At 40.2% G+C, this 16,448-nt stretch overlaps 1 long non-coding RNA gene across 1 annotated transcript in view; it reads left to right on the plus strand.

The window, feature by feature from the left end:
• The first annotated feature begins 13,075 nt into the window (after positions 1–13,075).
• Positions 13,076–16,448, plus strand: part of LOC107306305 — a 58,855-nt gene continuing 55,482 nt past the window's right edge. Inside the window, exon 1 of the long non-coding RNA XR_001552074.2 lies at positions 13,076–14,082. This is a non-coding gene — a long non-coding RNA (uncharacterized LOC107306305). The remainder of the gene's footprint in view (positions 14,083–16,448) is intronic.

A 16,448-nucleotide genomic window follows, 5' to 3' on the forward strand; every position in this document is an offset into this window, starting at 1 on the left:
GAAAACTCTGCCAGATGCTCTTAGCAGAAGACTGATGCTAAACCAGATGTAATACACCATTTATTGTGGCAATTTGCAAAGTTTATTAACTGTGTAGTAAGGTAGAAGCTACAATGTAAAGCTCACATATCAGTGTCCGGATGGCTTCTGTACTACATTCAGCCAGTAGTTCCAAAGTGAGTCTGATCTCTGGGACAAGTATCATAGTACAGAGCTCTAAAAATACAAAATCTTCACATTGCTCTTCCCCTTGATGGTTTTGCATATGTATCCCCAAGGATTATCTGCAACCCCCAGTTCCAACAAATGATTCAACCAGGACATCAGCTTATATCTATCTATCTATCTGCCTTTCTAATTCAGTCCTATCTATAACTACCTCAACACCAGGTGGAAAGATTGTTTTTTAAATAAATCTGCACAAAGGGCAGAGAGGAGACTGAAACATTATCTTTGAGTACATGTATGTCTATGTCCATAATGTCTCCAACTGGAACTATATATTCATAAATCCACTGAGAATAAAATATAAAGAATGTAGCCCATTAGTATGTTATGATAGAGTTTAAACATATGTCAAGCAAGCAAGTTTGGTCCCCCTGTACTCAGCTCTGGTGAGGCCACATCTTGAGTCCTGTGTCCAATTTGGGCTCCTCACTGCAAGAAAGACATTGAGGCCCTGGTACATGTTCAAAGGAGGTCAACAAAGCTGGTGAGGGGTCTGGAGCACAGGCCGTATGAGGAGTGGCTGAAGGAGATGGGAATGTTCAGCCTGGAGAAGAGGAGGCTCAGGGGAGACCTCATTGCTCTCTATAACTGCCTGAAGGGAGGTTGTTGTAAGCTGGGGGTTGGCCTCTTCTCTTGTGTCATTAGTGATAGAACTGGAAGGAGTAGCTTCAAGCTGCACCAGGGGAGATTTAGGTTGGACATTAAGAAATACTACTTCTCTGAAAGAGTGGTCAGGCAGTGGAATTGTTTGCCCAGAGGGAGGGTGGAGTCACCAGCCCTGAAGGTGTTCAAGAAACATTTGGATGCTGTGTTGAAGAACATGGTTTAGTGAGAACTATTGGTGATTTGTGGATGGCTGGATTGGATCATCTTGTAGGTCTTTTCCAGCCTTGGTGATTCTGTGATTCTGTGAACAGTATCTGTAGGAAGGTAGTCTTTAGACATGTCATGCTTTATGGAAATGGGGAACAAAAAGAATGTCTTCTTCCATATCTTCTTCTTTTACTCCATGAAATCATCAGGACTTCCTCCTTGACATACAGAATTCTTCTTAGACATTCTGTACAGCTCTCTCTGCCTGAGTCATAGTCATTATTCTTACATAAGAGTCAGCAAAATGTGCTGTTGCCATGTAACCACAAACTACAGTGGTTTTCTATCAAATTATCCATAATTTGTTATTGGGGTCATCAGCTATTTTCCAGACATAAACAAAACTCTCTTCTAAAGTCGTGAAATTAATTAGGCTCACCAGTAATGTCAGAAGTTTTCTAATTAACTTCCTCCACAGCACAGCAAAACACCTTCTTTGTTCTGTCCCAGTAACTCTTGTCCAACAGGACATCATAACAGCACCCTGAGTAGCTATATGCAGGGAGAGACATCAAGAACCTCATTGTGATTAGCATTTGATATCACTTTAATTGGAGATCGCTAACTCATGTTATGAATTATCATGAGCTAAATGATACGAAGAGTTAGAGGAAAGCTACATTTTTGGGCCAGGGAATATTGTTTACTTCTGCTGAGCAGCAAGGGGAAAGGCAGGTTTTGTTTACTAAGATGAGAAATCAGAAATGCAGCCACCAAATTTTTCATTGTTTGTAAATTTGCAAAACATGCATGGATGAAGCTCCTCTGAATGAGTCAAAACCAAATGATGAATATAGTAGCAGCCAGATAATAGTTCTCTAGACCTTCATGCAGGTGGTTCGTGCCACCATTTCTCCCTATCTTCTCTCAGGCTCACTACCAAGAAAACCACTACCTGTTTCTGATCCAGCCTCTGGTTTAGGAACCATAACTTCAGCATTATTCAGTGAAATGGAGGGATCTGGAAAGAGTAGCAGAAGTACATCCCTCCATTCTCTGAAGCTGTTTTCTGCTGTAAAGGAACTTACTTACCATGCCAAATTTACCCAGATCTCATAGAATCATAAAGTATCCTCAGTTGGATGGGAACCGTAATGATCACTGAGTCCAACTCTTGGCTCCACACAGGACTGCTCAGACACATGGATTCAGACTGACATCCTCACACTCTGAGCTATGGGAAAATCAGACGTTTGTTTTGTCCCCACTGGTTGCTGCATTCAGACTGTGTGGCTATGGAATATAGGAACCTTTCCAAGTCCCTTGCACAGGACCTTGCTTACCTTAGCGTGTTTTCATGAAAAGTTTCATCAGGCTTACCAGCCACTAGCTATGGACCTTCTTTGGGTGTTGTCAGCATATGTGTATGCAGAACCATATCCCCATTAGACTGAACTTGCCCAAGCTTAAATCACCTTCAACCTCCCAGCAGGGGCAGCTTCTGGATCCTTTCAGCACATAGCTAATCAGGTCTCTAATCAGGTAAGGGGAGAAAAACAGTAGAGAGCTTCCTCAGCCACAGATACCACCCAAATAGTTTCTATGCCATAACTGTTAATATCGAGTCATTAGCTCTGTTGCTGTAACCATAGTTACGACATAAACTCATTTTTAAAGTTATTTTGAGGCATGTTTTCTCCCCATTCCTCACCTGTAATGCCAAATTTAGCTAGTTTTTAAATAAATACTGTTTATACTTCACTGTAAACAGTGAGTACTTATTTTTCAAATAAGTAACAGAAGCTTGCTCTGTGGATGAATTACTTGCATAGTGAACAACATGGAACAGATCACTGTCTTACAGGTAAAGGTGGAAATACTGTGCAAGACGCAACTTTTGTTCAAACCCCTGTAATGTTTAATGATAGTGTACAGGGCACAGCTGCTTATTTAAACTATAAATAATAACTGATCTTCTGAAGATTTCATGTGGTTTTTGTTTGTTTGTTTGTCTGCTTGTTTATTTTCCCCCAGTCAGCCATACTGTTTTAGAGCAGAATAGTTGTACAGGATCTGGAGAGGTAACTGAGCTGAGTGGGTCATGCCCAGGCATAGCAGTGCCCCCTGTCTGAACTGTCTGGAGTTTTAAGGTGAGGTTACTAGTCCATCACTGAATATGACATCATCAGTCTATCCATGCATTCACCCATCCACTATCCACCCATGCTACGCTGCTTGCAGTTACAGACAGCACCAGGCCAGAGCCTAGTGCAGCAATGGGCTGGCTACCCCTTCAGGACTGTGCTGTGGTCTGCATTCAGACCTTGTGGCTTTGGGATGTAGGACCCATACCCGCAGATGCTCCAATTTAGAATTCAAACTTGCTGTTGTTTTAAAAATACCTGCTTCTCATTCAGATCTTCGATTTGTGGCTGTGCTTACTCTCTATCACCAACACAAGAAGTTGTGTGCAGGTTTTAGCTCTCCTTCCTGCCGTGGCATCTGTAACTGACAGCAGTAATGCCTTTCTTGAATGTTCCTGTAACTGTAAATACCATGCAGGTATTTACAGCAGCTCCAGGCCAAACAGAGTTTGTGTTTTGTGGTCAGAGCAGAAACAGAAGGTGGGACTAGGTGTTGGTACAGATGTGGTTAGCCTGAGTCTTCCTTTCCTGGTCACCCTTCAAGCTTTATTCCTAAACCCAGAGATTTTAACAGGAAAAAGAGCCAGATTTCAAACAGAAGTTGACATTTAACCTTCCCCCGTGCCTCCCCATGGCAGCAGCCCAGCTTTCTCAAGGACTTTCCTGAGAAGGTGCTGCCCGTGTCAAGCATTACTGCAGGACATCCCGGATGTCTACATTAATAGTGAGCTTGGCAGCCTTGTCTTGTTAATTATTTTCTTTATCCAAAAATGATTGCAGATAGAAATTCCAACCATTTTTAATTTGGTGTTTGTTTTATTTTTTTGTTCTGTTCTTTCATTTCGCCACTCTGCACAATGTAACATTCACCAGCCACACCTGTACTAACCATCTTTGCAGGACTGCACCAGATTTTCCCTGAAGTACCAGCTACACATTCCAACTTCCCTTCAGGCTTAGGTCCAATGAGCAAACTCATCCAACTCTGTAACATACTCCTACTCTACTGCTCTCCTGCTCCCTTTCCTCAGAGAGTAGCTGCTTAGAGCCCCTGGGCATAAGTAGCCCTTAAGAGGCTCAGCAGTGCACTAGTGCTAAGCATGGACCATACCTCCACAGCTAGAGCAACCACATTTGCTCTACATTCAGGGGACAAAGACAGAGGAATATGATAAATAATAACATAAATAAAGGTGTCAATATCTGTATGTCAATGCTATCTCTTTCACTGTCTCCCTGTGTGTTTCTCCCTCTCTCTCTCCATATATATATATATGTATATGTATGTGTGTGTATATATATATATATATATATATATATATATATATATATATATATATATATATATAAATGAAAAATAGCATAAGGAGGAACATGGCTGGAGAAGCAGGATGGGAACAGTCAGGGAAAAACAGAAGGAACCTAAAGAGAGGAGGGAAATTCTATGCTAAGTGTTTTTCTGTGTTAATTCTAAAGATTGTTGTGTGTAAATGTATAAACTTTAAAATTGAAATGTGTAGTACACATATAAAAACAAAGTAGAGGTATATGCACATAATGTCATGAGCCTCAAATCACCAGTGTGATCTCAACTTATGTAATTTTTTTCTGTATATCAGCACAGCTGATGTATGTTGTGGTCTGAATATTTTCAGTGAATGAAATTTTAATTCTTATAAGCTTTGACTAAAAATTCCTCACATCTCAGCTTGTATGATATCTTAACTCACACCCAAGCCCAGAAGAACCTGTAGTATCCTGCTATATTTGAAAATTAGAATATTTTGCAGGTGGTAATGTGTCCTCCTGTCAGGTAACAGCTAGCACAAGCCCAGTTCTTGCACTTCATAATGGACACCCTTCATCTGTCTTTCAGTAGTTTTAAAACTGTCTCTCAGTTTACCTGAGATACTAACGAAGCTCAGTGCAACAGACAGCATTAAATTTGCATGAAGTTTACATAGCACAATGTGAACTGTGTTCACAGATGGAATACCAGACTCACAGTGAGAAGAGGAAGAAAATGCTAGAGAAGCAGGGATGCTGACAGCCTTCAAAGAGGGGTGTAAAGGCAGAACTGGATGTTCCACAACCTGCCTGCCCAAAAAGCTGCTGAGCTGTGGGACTACCAGTGGAAGAGGGCACTGCCCAAAGCTGAGGAACTGGTGCATGGCAAAGCAAAAAGGTGTCTGTCAGGATGCATAGTTTATCAACCACCAGCAGCACCAGTCTCTTGGCAAACTGTAGGAGGCATTACTACATATTGCCCTTGTTCTCTTTAGATCATATGTAGTGCTGTTCCTTCCTGCACAATGTGAAGTTGCTTCTTTGCCAGCATAGATATCTCCTTGAAAGCTGGCTCTTGCTAGAGCAAGGAGCTCAGTTAAGAACAGCAAGAGAAAACTCCAGCACCTCATGGGGCTGGTGATGCAACAGATATCAGAGCACAAGCAGAGAAAAAAGAGAGAGATGTACAATGTTTGTGAAGAAGAAGCAGTGTAATTACAAGTGTAGACAAGGGAGTAAATGCAAATACTACACAGTCAAACATGCACAGATTAATGTTTAATTTATACCGCTAGCATTACTGATTAGCAATGTCGTAAGAACAAAATGTTTAGAGATAGACTTCTACACAAGTAGTGGAATATTGTTTTGCATTCACTGCTCAATTAATTGTTACCTGTCCAATTTGCTCAGTCATTCAACTTGGACTCCAGAGGCCAAAAGTTGCTGCTGATGAGGCTCAGTGTGAACTACAGACCTTCAACCACCAAACTGTTTAACAAGTAATTCATATTAGTTCTAGGTACAGAAGTTCAGAACTGAGCAGCTAAGAAACAGGCCCCGCTGAAATTTGTCTCTCAGAAACACAGAAATGGAAGAAAAAGCAGGTATTTTTTAATTTCTGTCTTTTTAATGAAAATGCAGAGAAGTAGTTTCAGCTTCCGTGCTGGAGGGCACGCGATGGAGAAGGAGCTGGATGTGATTTTGCTTGCTTGGCTACCAGCACAACTGCTGTCATCAGCAGCCCAGCATAATGCTTAGTTCTGCAAGCTGTCTTTAGTAATTTTTTCAGCTGAGGCAAAGCTGCAGCTATAAAACATGAATGTAGTCCAGAGCTGCCTCTACTCACAACCTTGCACTGCCCTGTTTCTTGCTCATACATGAGCATTTGTAACACTGAACAGAAAGATGCAGTGCATGTGGAGGCACTTACACACCCAAGTCTGATTACCTATGCTGCTTAAACACATGCACATATTCACAAAATCCCTGTTTTTCCCAAGTACTGTATTCAAATTAAACATTCATCTCCCTTAAAAAGCAATTAAACTGTACTGATTACTACTTTGCAAACCTAAACAGGAAAAGTAGAAAAATAATTAGCATAGTAAGAAATCAGTTATTTTTCTGATAAGATCATAAATCCTTTTAATTAAAATCACAATATTTTAATTGCTAAAGGGAATATTTAGTTCATAAGAGAAAATGTTTAAACTTAAGTTCCAGTGTAATGCTGTTGTAATTGAGAAATGGCCTCCAGGGGGCAACAGTATCCAGCAAACAAAATAATGTGCATCTTAATTCTACCATAGGAATTTCAGGAATGAAAACATATCATCTTCAGATACAGGAAATGTAAGTTAACCCATATGAACTCTGACAAGTCTCCCGTGGGCACACACTAAGGGAAACACTTGTTACACATATTAAAAATGTGCTTACCTGAAGATATTAATCAAGATGCAGGAATAATACATTCAGAAATTGTATGTATGAAAACCAGAATATCATCTGTAGCCAAACATATAAAAATCTGTTGTTTGTTTTCTAAGCTTTCAGAAATACCTTTGAACATTTACGGTCTTATGTCCTGCTCTCTCCAACAGCAAGCCAATTATGTGAAAATTATTTACAAAGCTCAGTGGCCTGACAGTGGTGAGGATACCACTACTTCTACCATGTTACTAGGCCCTGCTGGTTCTGATGTTGAGTGCATATTTCCAGAAGGGAAGGGCACACAGAATACATATATACACCTACTTACGTGGCCAGACACATTTACGGGCATGCTCAGCCCGTACAACCACAAACAACAACATCATCATCCAGCTCCCCTCACTGGCTGGTAAGGATGAAGGTCCACTACCTGGAAATACATATAAATAAAGACACAGTATGGATTCCTTCAGCATCTGCTTAAGAAAGGACTTAACCCAAAGAGTCTAGTGTAAAATTAAAAGGACACTCCCAGGACTGAAAGGAATATTATCAATTAACAGGAAAGGAAAAGATTCAAAGAGAGAAGAATATAGTTACAGCACCAGGAGCAGGTTTTTAAAAATTAAAGGAAAGAAGAATTAAAGTAGGAGACACAAGACAGGAGAAAATCATAGCAGTAAATAATTTGACATTTGAGGAGGTGGAGCTCCCTTCTTCCTTCTGGACATCATTCCAAAAGTATTGGGCTGGATCTGGTGATAGGAGAAGAGTCAGGTTAGCATAGGATTGTGTTCAGACTCTGTCTTTTGATTTTTCAAGATGCCCAACTGATGCTGAGATCTGATAGGCTCACTCACTACTTAAATGTAACATCGATTTTGTTGTTTTCTATTGTTTTTGTTTCACTTTTCATTACCTACATAGCACTCAGAATACAACCTTAAATTAAACTTTGCCTCTCTCAACTTGCTAAGTTTTACTGGGATTTGAAGGCCTGATGGGATATTTGTGATGATCATAAAGAGGGAACTATATTCTGAAATATGTTGGCTTCCATTCATCATGACGCTTCTGGAGTTCATCATGTCCAGGCTTGGTGAAGCATTGATCTACCATTCATTGAGCACATGACTCAGATATCATAAAGCACAACAAAAGTTGTATTCCTCTGACTGTAGAAGACTTTAGTATATAAAAAACTGAAAACTGAAGAATGCCAACTCTTTTAACTTTAGAGTCAGAGGGAGGTCGAGTCATCCTTAAAATAAACAGAAGCTAAAATGACCATCTTCCTACATGCAAACGAGCATTGTAGAAGACTTTACAAATGCCTTTAACTGAAATACTTCAGTAGAAGTCAGATTAGGCATCGATTAGTGTGACATAAGAAGTGCTCAATAACATAAACATCTTTTGCATTTTTTCATTGATGTTATTAGTTAAAAATTGAGATTTTAAATTGTTGGTGGGAGGAGAAAGAGTGTGTTGCATAATTATTAAAATAATTTTAAAATTTTATGTGATAAAAACCATCTAAGTTTAGATTTTGTAAATAACAAAGATATTGACAAAGATACATAAATGTATAAGTGCATGAGAGAACAAAATCACAATATCAATACATTTCTGTGTTACTTAATTCAATAAAAACTTTAAAAAAACTATGTTATTCCAAAATGAAAAACACAGAGTCCACTTCATTTTGACAGGAATTCTGTGGCTTGTTGCTCTGCTAAATTGTGCCAGTTGATTTTTCTTTGAATTCATTTACTTTTTCACTGGTTATTTTTCCCTCAAGGAGTCCTGAAGTAAAGTATGTACTGAACAAGATTTCATAGTACAGAAATGGAAAAGAAAACTTACTCAGGTATCAGTGATTAACAAACTGCATTGTATCACTCCTGAACTTTGATAGCCAACAATTAAAATATATTAAGATAGTTCCTCAAAAAGTAGTGAAGAAAGTCAACATTGTTGATAATCTAGAAAACAGCTGAAAACCAAACCTTGATCTCAGCTGTCAACCACGCTGAGTAGAAATACAAAGAAATAATTGTAGATTGTAGAGAGCATTTGTTTCAATCTGAACTTGTACACATTAAGGATGAATGTATCCAGCGTCAGTTGCAGCTGCAAGGCAGTTCTCTTATTTAGGAACCAAAACGTAGAAGAACATCTTTTTTTTTCTCAAGCAACTGATTGGGAGTGCTGGTTTTTCTAGTGGGGCATGTCTGCGCATATCACACATCAGTTGCCTTGACTGCACAAAATCAACCTTGCATCAAAGTGGACCATTACTGCAGATTTTCCACCTGATGCTCATCAATCCAATTACCTGTGCAGCTTGTTTAAGTGATTCTCCATTGAGGCTGCTCAAGTGGAAGCTTTACTGAAAGTTCAGGCCCTGAACAAAGCTTCTTTTCAGGAAAGATCCCTATTCCCTATGTACTTGACTTCAGTGTTCTTATTTCCTTCTTATTTCCTTGTTTGCTAAAACAGTGTTATTTGCTAGTGGAAAAATAGTCATCTGATAATTTCCATTTGGAAATTACTAGTTTGGCTTTGTGGTTGTGTACTTATTTATTTATTTTTAAATAAAATCTGGAAGCATCTAGTACAGCTTCTTAGCAACCCTTTTCGCTTGGCAATTTCCTTCTAATCAGCTCCCCATAGAGTGTTTTTAAAGCTGTAGTGAGGTTGGACATTACAGAGAAGCTGAAACTTTTCCTCTTATTGCCTAATGGTGAGACTGTGCCCAGATACCGAAGAGTACTAGAAGTGTTCTCCAGTTCTGTTCATGAAAAGTAAAATGCTTTCAAATTGAGATAATAAGTGAATTATTGGCAAGGATTATTGGCAAGAATACTGGTAACTGTATTTATTGTTCTTGGAAAGGACAAAAGAGGATAAGGACAACCATTTATCTGACTCTACAAAGGTACTTCTGACTCCTTTCATCTTCTTCAAGTACTTCCCCTTACTTTTCCATACCCTGTGGTCAGCTCCAATAAGGGAATTGCCAAGATCCTGCAATGAACAGTCTCCTTGGCTAGAACAAGGTCCTGCTAACTTCTGCTGTTTCACCAGTATGAAAGAGACTTCACATCAGTCAGGAAAAGCAACTGAAATGTTTCAGGAAAGGCACAGGAAAAGTCTTCCTCATGCTCTTCATGTCACTGTTTTAGACAAACTCTTCGGCTTCAGCAGGAAATTTAGGCAGTGAAATCCAGAATGACAATAAACAGTTATCCTTGTGTGCTAAATGTGTGTGTGTGGTGGGGGGGGAAGGTGGAGAGTGAGAGGAAGGGAGTTGTTTATTTTCATCGTTGTTTGTTTCTTTGACACCTCCTTTTTTCTCAAAACACTTGAATGGAATTCCATTAAACTTAGATAACCATTGCTTCAACCATCAGCAAATTATAAGATATAATATAAATCCTAATATAAAAATATAAATAAAGCTTGAGTGTACAAACTGAAAATCTGAAGATCCATGAAAACCTTTTTAATCAACAGAGAAGCTGGGATCAAGCAATCTTAGATGACATTTGGCAGCACTTATCTTTTTCTGTTTGTTGTAACTGTGCTGTTCATATACACTCAGTCTTGGCATTCATTGACAAAGCTGGCACTGGGGTCTAGAGTAACAGAAGGAAGTTCAAAATGGATTTGCTAAATGTGAAATCTGTAATTTATGTAACCTGTTAGGAAATTCTGTGACATATACCAGCTGAAGAAAGATCAGTGTATTATCAAACCATCATATGACACAGTGCAATACAGCCACACACGGTGTGGTATCAACATCAAGCAGCACCAGTCAGTCAGAGGAAATACCATATGAAAGAGATGGGCAAAGTGCATCGATAACCTGGGTTATTTCTACCTCTGAAAGGGTATTCCACCTTCATCAGAACTCTGGAGATCCCCTCTGCACTTCAGTGTGGCATTAATCATGTCAGTCACTCCAACAGAATCTGCTGTCTCCCTGATGTTGCACTCAAAGTCACAAAACTTATAGTACAATGTCTATTTCTCCCTCTCAAGACCTTGGCTTTCTTATACATCAGGAGGACACTTGGTGGCACTCATTCAGCTTTGTTTTTACTTCCCATACCACAGATTCTATGAGTTAATCCAAACAGGTGAATAATTCTCCTGAATAAGATTATCTCATGAACTTTGTCACTACCAACCAGCTTCTGCAATAATTACTAAGTTTTGATTTAATCATTGTTAAAGTCAAGAATGATTGGTTTGTATTAAAAAAAAACAACCCTGAAGATTACTTATTTGTAATGAGCCAATGACTGACTATGAGCTGAACTGTTTCTGTCTTTCCATTATTTTGCAAAATCTTCACTTTTCTGCTTGGCTGGGTACCTAGGATTTACTCCCTGGGTAACGTGCAAATTCTTTGTCCCTGCACATTATTGTCACTGCAACTTCCATGCAGCTGTTCAGAAAACAAACAAACCCCGACTGAAGATTCTAGTAAACAAAATACTACTGAGGAAGATACAACTGTGAAGGAGGCAGACATTTACAGTTGTTCTGTACCCAGAACAATTCTAATTCAAACTTCCAGGTGACTGCTATTTACAATTCAATATTCATACCGCTTTTTGGAAAAGATACATGGGAAACCTGACATAATTATTTGAACAAACTCCCATAACTCCTCAATAAAATCCCTATTCCCCAGGAATTGCCCCAGTTGCTCACAAATTGTGCCCTAAAAACCTCCCAAGGATCACGGCCTTATTCCCAACAACTGACAGCTATTCCCATAAAAGCTGCTGAAAGATCTGACAGTGAATGATTTGACTATTAGTCTTAACAACAGGGCATTACTACATTAGCGAAGGGTTATCCACCACCAGATAGACCAAATCTTGACTGAAGATGCCTCCTTTGTGGGAGGGAAAGAGTGATACCAGATGTCTATGGAAATCTCCACTTACTGTGCTCAAAATAAGATTCCTGTGAAATGCAGGTTACAAATAGGTCACCAGCCATTATCGGCCAAAACATCCTTGGTGGGAAATGCCTTAAACCAAAGGAGTGCAGCCAAGCAGAAAGCCCATCCACTTAAAACACAGAACCACTTTCATTCCTCTGAAATAGAAACAGGCCATCCCGACTATCTCCAGGAACACGGAAGCAAAGGATTGACCCACAGCTGCTACCCTGCAGTCATAATGCCCTCGGAGACTGATTGGTGTGTAAAGCTCTGATGGATCCAAGTCTACAATATCTATGTTGCTAGGAAACTCCCTTCCCAGAAATCTTGCTTACATTTGTCTTCCAAGTTTTATGAGCTGTGCTTGGATAGCTTTAACTTCTTAGATCAGAGCGCCTATTTCATAACCTGCACATGCTTCCATGCACTTTGTTTGTATGCTCAATAGCATTTAGATACTTGAAATAAAAGCTCTGCTGATAAGGTCTGTACAGTTATCCAGTGAGGTCTGTGTTAAAATCCAGCATGTTCTTTTCAAACGAAGCAAAGATTGTAGTAGTCTAAAAGGTGCATGCCCAAGCCAAATTCTTAATCTGAGAACATTTTACTCCAGGCATGTTTTATACATAAAAAATAAGAGAGAAATATCTTCTCCCTATACAAGGTCTTCTGCAACGACATGACTTTCCCTCTAATATTATTTTTAAAGAGTGAAAACAAACAAACAAACAAACAACAACAACAACAACAACACAAAAAAAAACCAGCCCTTGTGTTTTAACAGAAACCCAAGAAAATAAAATGTGATGAACAAGGGAGTTGCAATCAATCAACCAAATGTCACACTGATAGCTATTTTGCAGGGCCCACTACAGAGCGTGCTACACAGTGCCTGCCCACACTCTTGCCTATAGGGCAGCTTGTGGGGCTCAGCGAAGGGGAACACCATCCTTCATCCCTCTAACGGTGTGTCCCTGGGAGGAAAATGGGGCTGCGTTTGGCATAAATGTCACCAGCATCATTTCTGTGCATACGAGGAATTATAGTTCTCTCATACTTTATTATGGAGATTGTTTTACTGAAGATTTATTACTAGAAGGTAATGGCCAGATCAGACGCTAATCCCGCGGAAGCTTACGACGACAGACAAACAAATCAAAGGCTCTCTCTTCACCGAGGTGGCTGGTATGAAGCCATTAACTCCCCAATAGGTGGTGCTGCGGGGCCCGGATTTTTTACAGCCTGACTGGTGGGATGCTACGGCGTCTGCGCTGCGTGCCATGGTGCGCTGCGCTGTTCCCTGCTTCTCCGCACTCGAGTTGCGCAGCTCCGCAGCGTGGGAGGCTCTGGACAATGTGGAGGGACGGGCGAGAAAAAGTAGGTCAGCGGTGTCAGGCGGCGTGGCTGCAGGGGCGGCCTTTGTGGGAGCAATCCTGTCGCTGTCAGCGTGCTCCCGGCCATTAGCAGCGCCGTGCGGTGTTTACAACCCGATGGCTTTCCACTCGTTGCACTGTTGTGTTTTTGTAAGTACGAAGACATATTCAAGGAATCTGAGCAGGGAGGAAGGTGCTTAAAAGAGAAACATGATTTGAAACTCAGCCTACACCGCAGCTTTTATAATCAGCTTGTGACATGCTTGGCACTAAATGCTGTTTATGTTCACAATTAATACAGTTATTGCTAGGTTAGTAACTGTGGCAGCCAGCCACGTGCCTAGCCTGGCACATGGGTGCCTTCTGGTAACTGAGGAGGCACACTTTCCTCTTTGGAGCACGCAGCCGGGTCAGCTTAAGCACATCTGGAACCAGTTCGACTGGGGCCTCCCTCCAGTGCAGTGTTCAGTGTTGCCAATGTATTCTTTGATTAAAATGCTATGAAAGGGGGAGAAGGAATTAGAGCAAGAAGTGGGAGTGAGAGTATGAAGAAAATGAAGTGCAGAGCTCTTTCCAAACCAAATCACCCCGTGACAGCAGGTTTTTCAGACAGCCTGAGCAAGATCCAATACCTGAGAGCCCCTAACTGTGCCTCTATGACCAGTTTGGCCAGTTCTTGTTCCCTCATCACTCCCTGCAGCTGGACATCTCAGTCTAGTTGCCACTAGTGGCAGAGTGTTGTCCCAGTGGGTGAGGTACAGTGGCAGTGCTGTTCTCCATAGAAGATGGCCCACCTGAGGATACCAAACGCTGCATCTACTGCCTGCAAATTCAGGTAACTTACAGACGTTTTCAAATAAGCTTTTCCAAAGGCTGGCAATGTTGCAGTGGTAGGATCTCATGAGCTAGTTGCAAAACTTAATTTATACCTATAGGGCAGGAAGGGACTTCTGAAACTTCATTTTCACGAGGTCTGAGAGTACTGGTAAGACTCCTGCAAGCAAGTGCAAGGCTTCGCTGGGGAACCAAGAATCCTTGAACCTTGTGTTTATGCAGTGCTTTACCTGCTCTCTAATGGAATACTGATATCATAATGTGCCCTCTTCTTCTATGACCAGTTACTAATTCAGTGAAAGTACAGTGAGTGTGTGGTTCAGTCATGCATTGAGTAAAGTCACAGCTTTCACATGTTTGCCCTCTTTTCCTGTCCTCAAGGAGAAGAGTGTTTGGGCATTTTACATGCCCCACAACATCTATGCCAGAAATATCAAGGTCAAACAAAGTTGCTCTTTGCTTGCATTAATTCGTACTGAAATCTGAGATGAACTTCCAGAAGTAAACAATGCTACTTCAGTCATGGTCTGCCAAGCAAAAATCACTGTCCTCTGCACAGATAAATATCACCCTTGATCTGGATCATCATGCCAGTAGAACATCACTGGCGACTCTCATCCTTTAACTCATCTCTTTACATAGTCTGAGAAGATCTGTCACATCAATTAAGGCACAAATTCATTAAAAGGAATGAGCAATTCACAGGAGGCACAAGATAACACAGGTATGCTGTTGCCTTCACATTTCTGTATTAATCACATTCAGGATCACCTGTTACTGCCTTTTCACCTGCTGCAAACTATTAGCAAAATAGTAGCAAATACATTGCAACTAATGTTTCAAAATTTTAGATGTAACTTTGGCCTGCAAGCTTCCAAGATATTTATGTATGAATCTTCATAAAAAAGAAAATAAATTACTGATCTCAATGGCCTTCAGCTGAGGCAGAATACAGATAACAAAAGGGTTACACACTCATTAGGAAAAAATAATAATAATCACCCAGCAATGTAAAAAAAAAAATCAGCTCACAATGTAAAAAATCTTTCATGTACAGATTAAGTGTACATAAAAGGACTGTACAAACAATGTGAAGATTATGAAGAGAGAAATTTCAACATCTGCTGAAGGGAAATGATATTGTACCCAGGGTGAAGTCACGGGGGTACATTAGAGCGATATTTTATCTTCTAAATAACGAAGAGCAGGGATTAGGTGGAGTTGCTGTTCATTATGTGTATTAAGTAAAGCTGCCTTTTTCCCCCCAGCATTACAAGCTCATATTTACGACATCAGGATATAGAAGGATAGACACAGTTTCGTCCTGCTTCTGAGCTCCTTGCTCAGGATAGTAGTAATTTTTAAGGAAAATTACTTCCCAGAAACACACAATTCAGAGTGTCTTTCCTAACCATTTGCCTGTAAACCAGTGAGTGTTCCAGCACGCTGCTTAATTTCCCTTTTACTGGCTCCTTAGGGCAGGGATAGGCTGACCAACAGAGACAAACATTATTTTACAGGTTTATAAGTTGGTTTTCTTGGTCTCTCTACTATGTAACACATTAAGTCTTTAAACATGAAAGAACATAGAGAGCATAGAATAGACATGGAAAACACATTGCTTTACCATTCAAATTATAAAGTGTTATCAGCACTCTTCTAATAAGGTCAATCATCCATGATCTTCTCTTATGAGATGGAGGGCAGTGACTGCAGATACAGTTCATGTGGATGAATCTTTTTGGGAGAAAAAAATGTGGCAAACCCTGGTTTTAATACAGTGGCAAAGATTATGGAAATCAGTTAGCAGAGATGTGATTTAAATGAAACTTGAATGTCATGTGGTCATAGGGAGCACTTCTCTCTTCTCAAGTGGATTCAGTATGCTTCTTTTCCTACTAGCCTGTTTAGAAAGCATAAGTAAACAGGAAGCTACACTGAAATACATGTAGGTAATCATCAGCAGTGAAATGTGGAAGGCTGACAAAGCCACCAGTCACTGCCAGGTTACCAGATGGAGGGCATGCCTCAAAACTAACAGTGACTTTGGAGGTCAGTGCAGAGTCAAACCACAGCAGAAAGAAGAATAAGGAAACGGAGACTTTTCTAATTCTTCCCTATTTCCTCAGATAAGCAGAAGTTATAAGAGCTAAGGGTTGTTTGAAGTTTGTCCTTGGTTCATAGCTTGGAAAGTCTGGCCTGCTAGCTACTGTTGGGCTACAAGGTCCTGCTGCCTTTGCATGAGGTAGAGCTGACTCTACTATGTGCCTTCTGTCATTTGCTGACTAACACAATTTTTATGGTTAACTTATGCATCAAGTTTCAAAGTTTTACTGCAAAGCTTTTGATAATGGCATGTAAATATCA

Source organism: Coturnix japonica, chromosome Z, assembly GCF_001577835.2.
Source record: "Coturnix japonica isolate 7356 chromosome Z, Coturnix japonica 2.1, whole genome shotgun sequence".
Taxonomy (NCBI): Eukaryota; Metazoa; Chordata; class Aves; order Galliformes; family Phasianidae; genus Coturnix; species Coturnix japonica.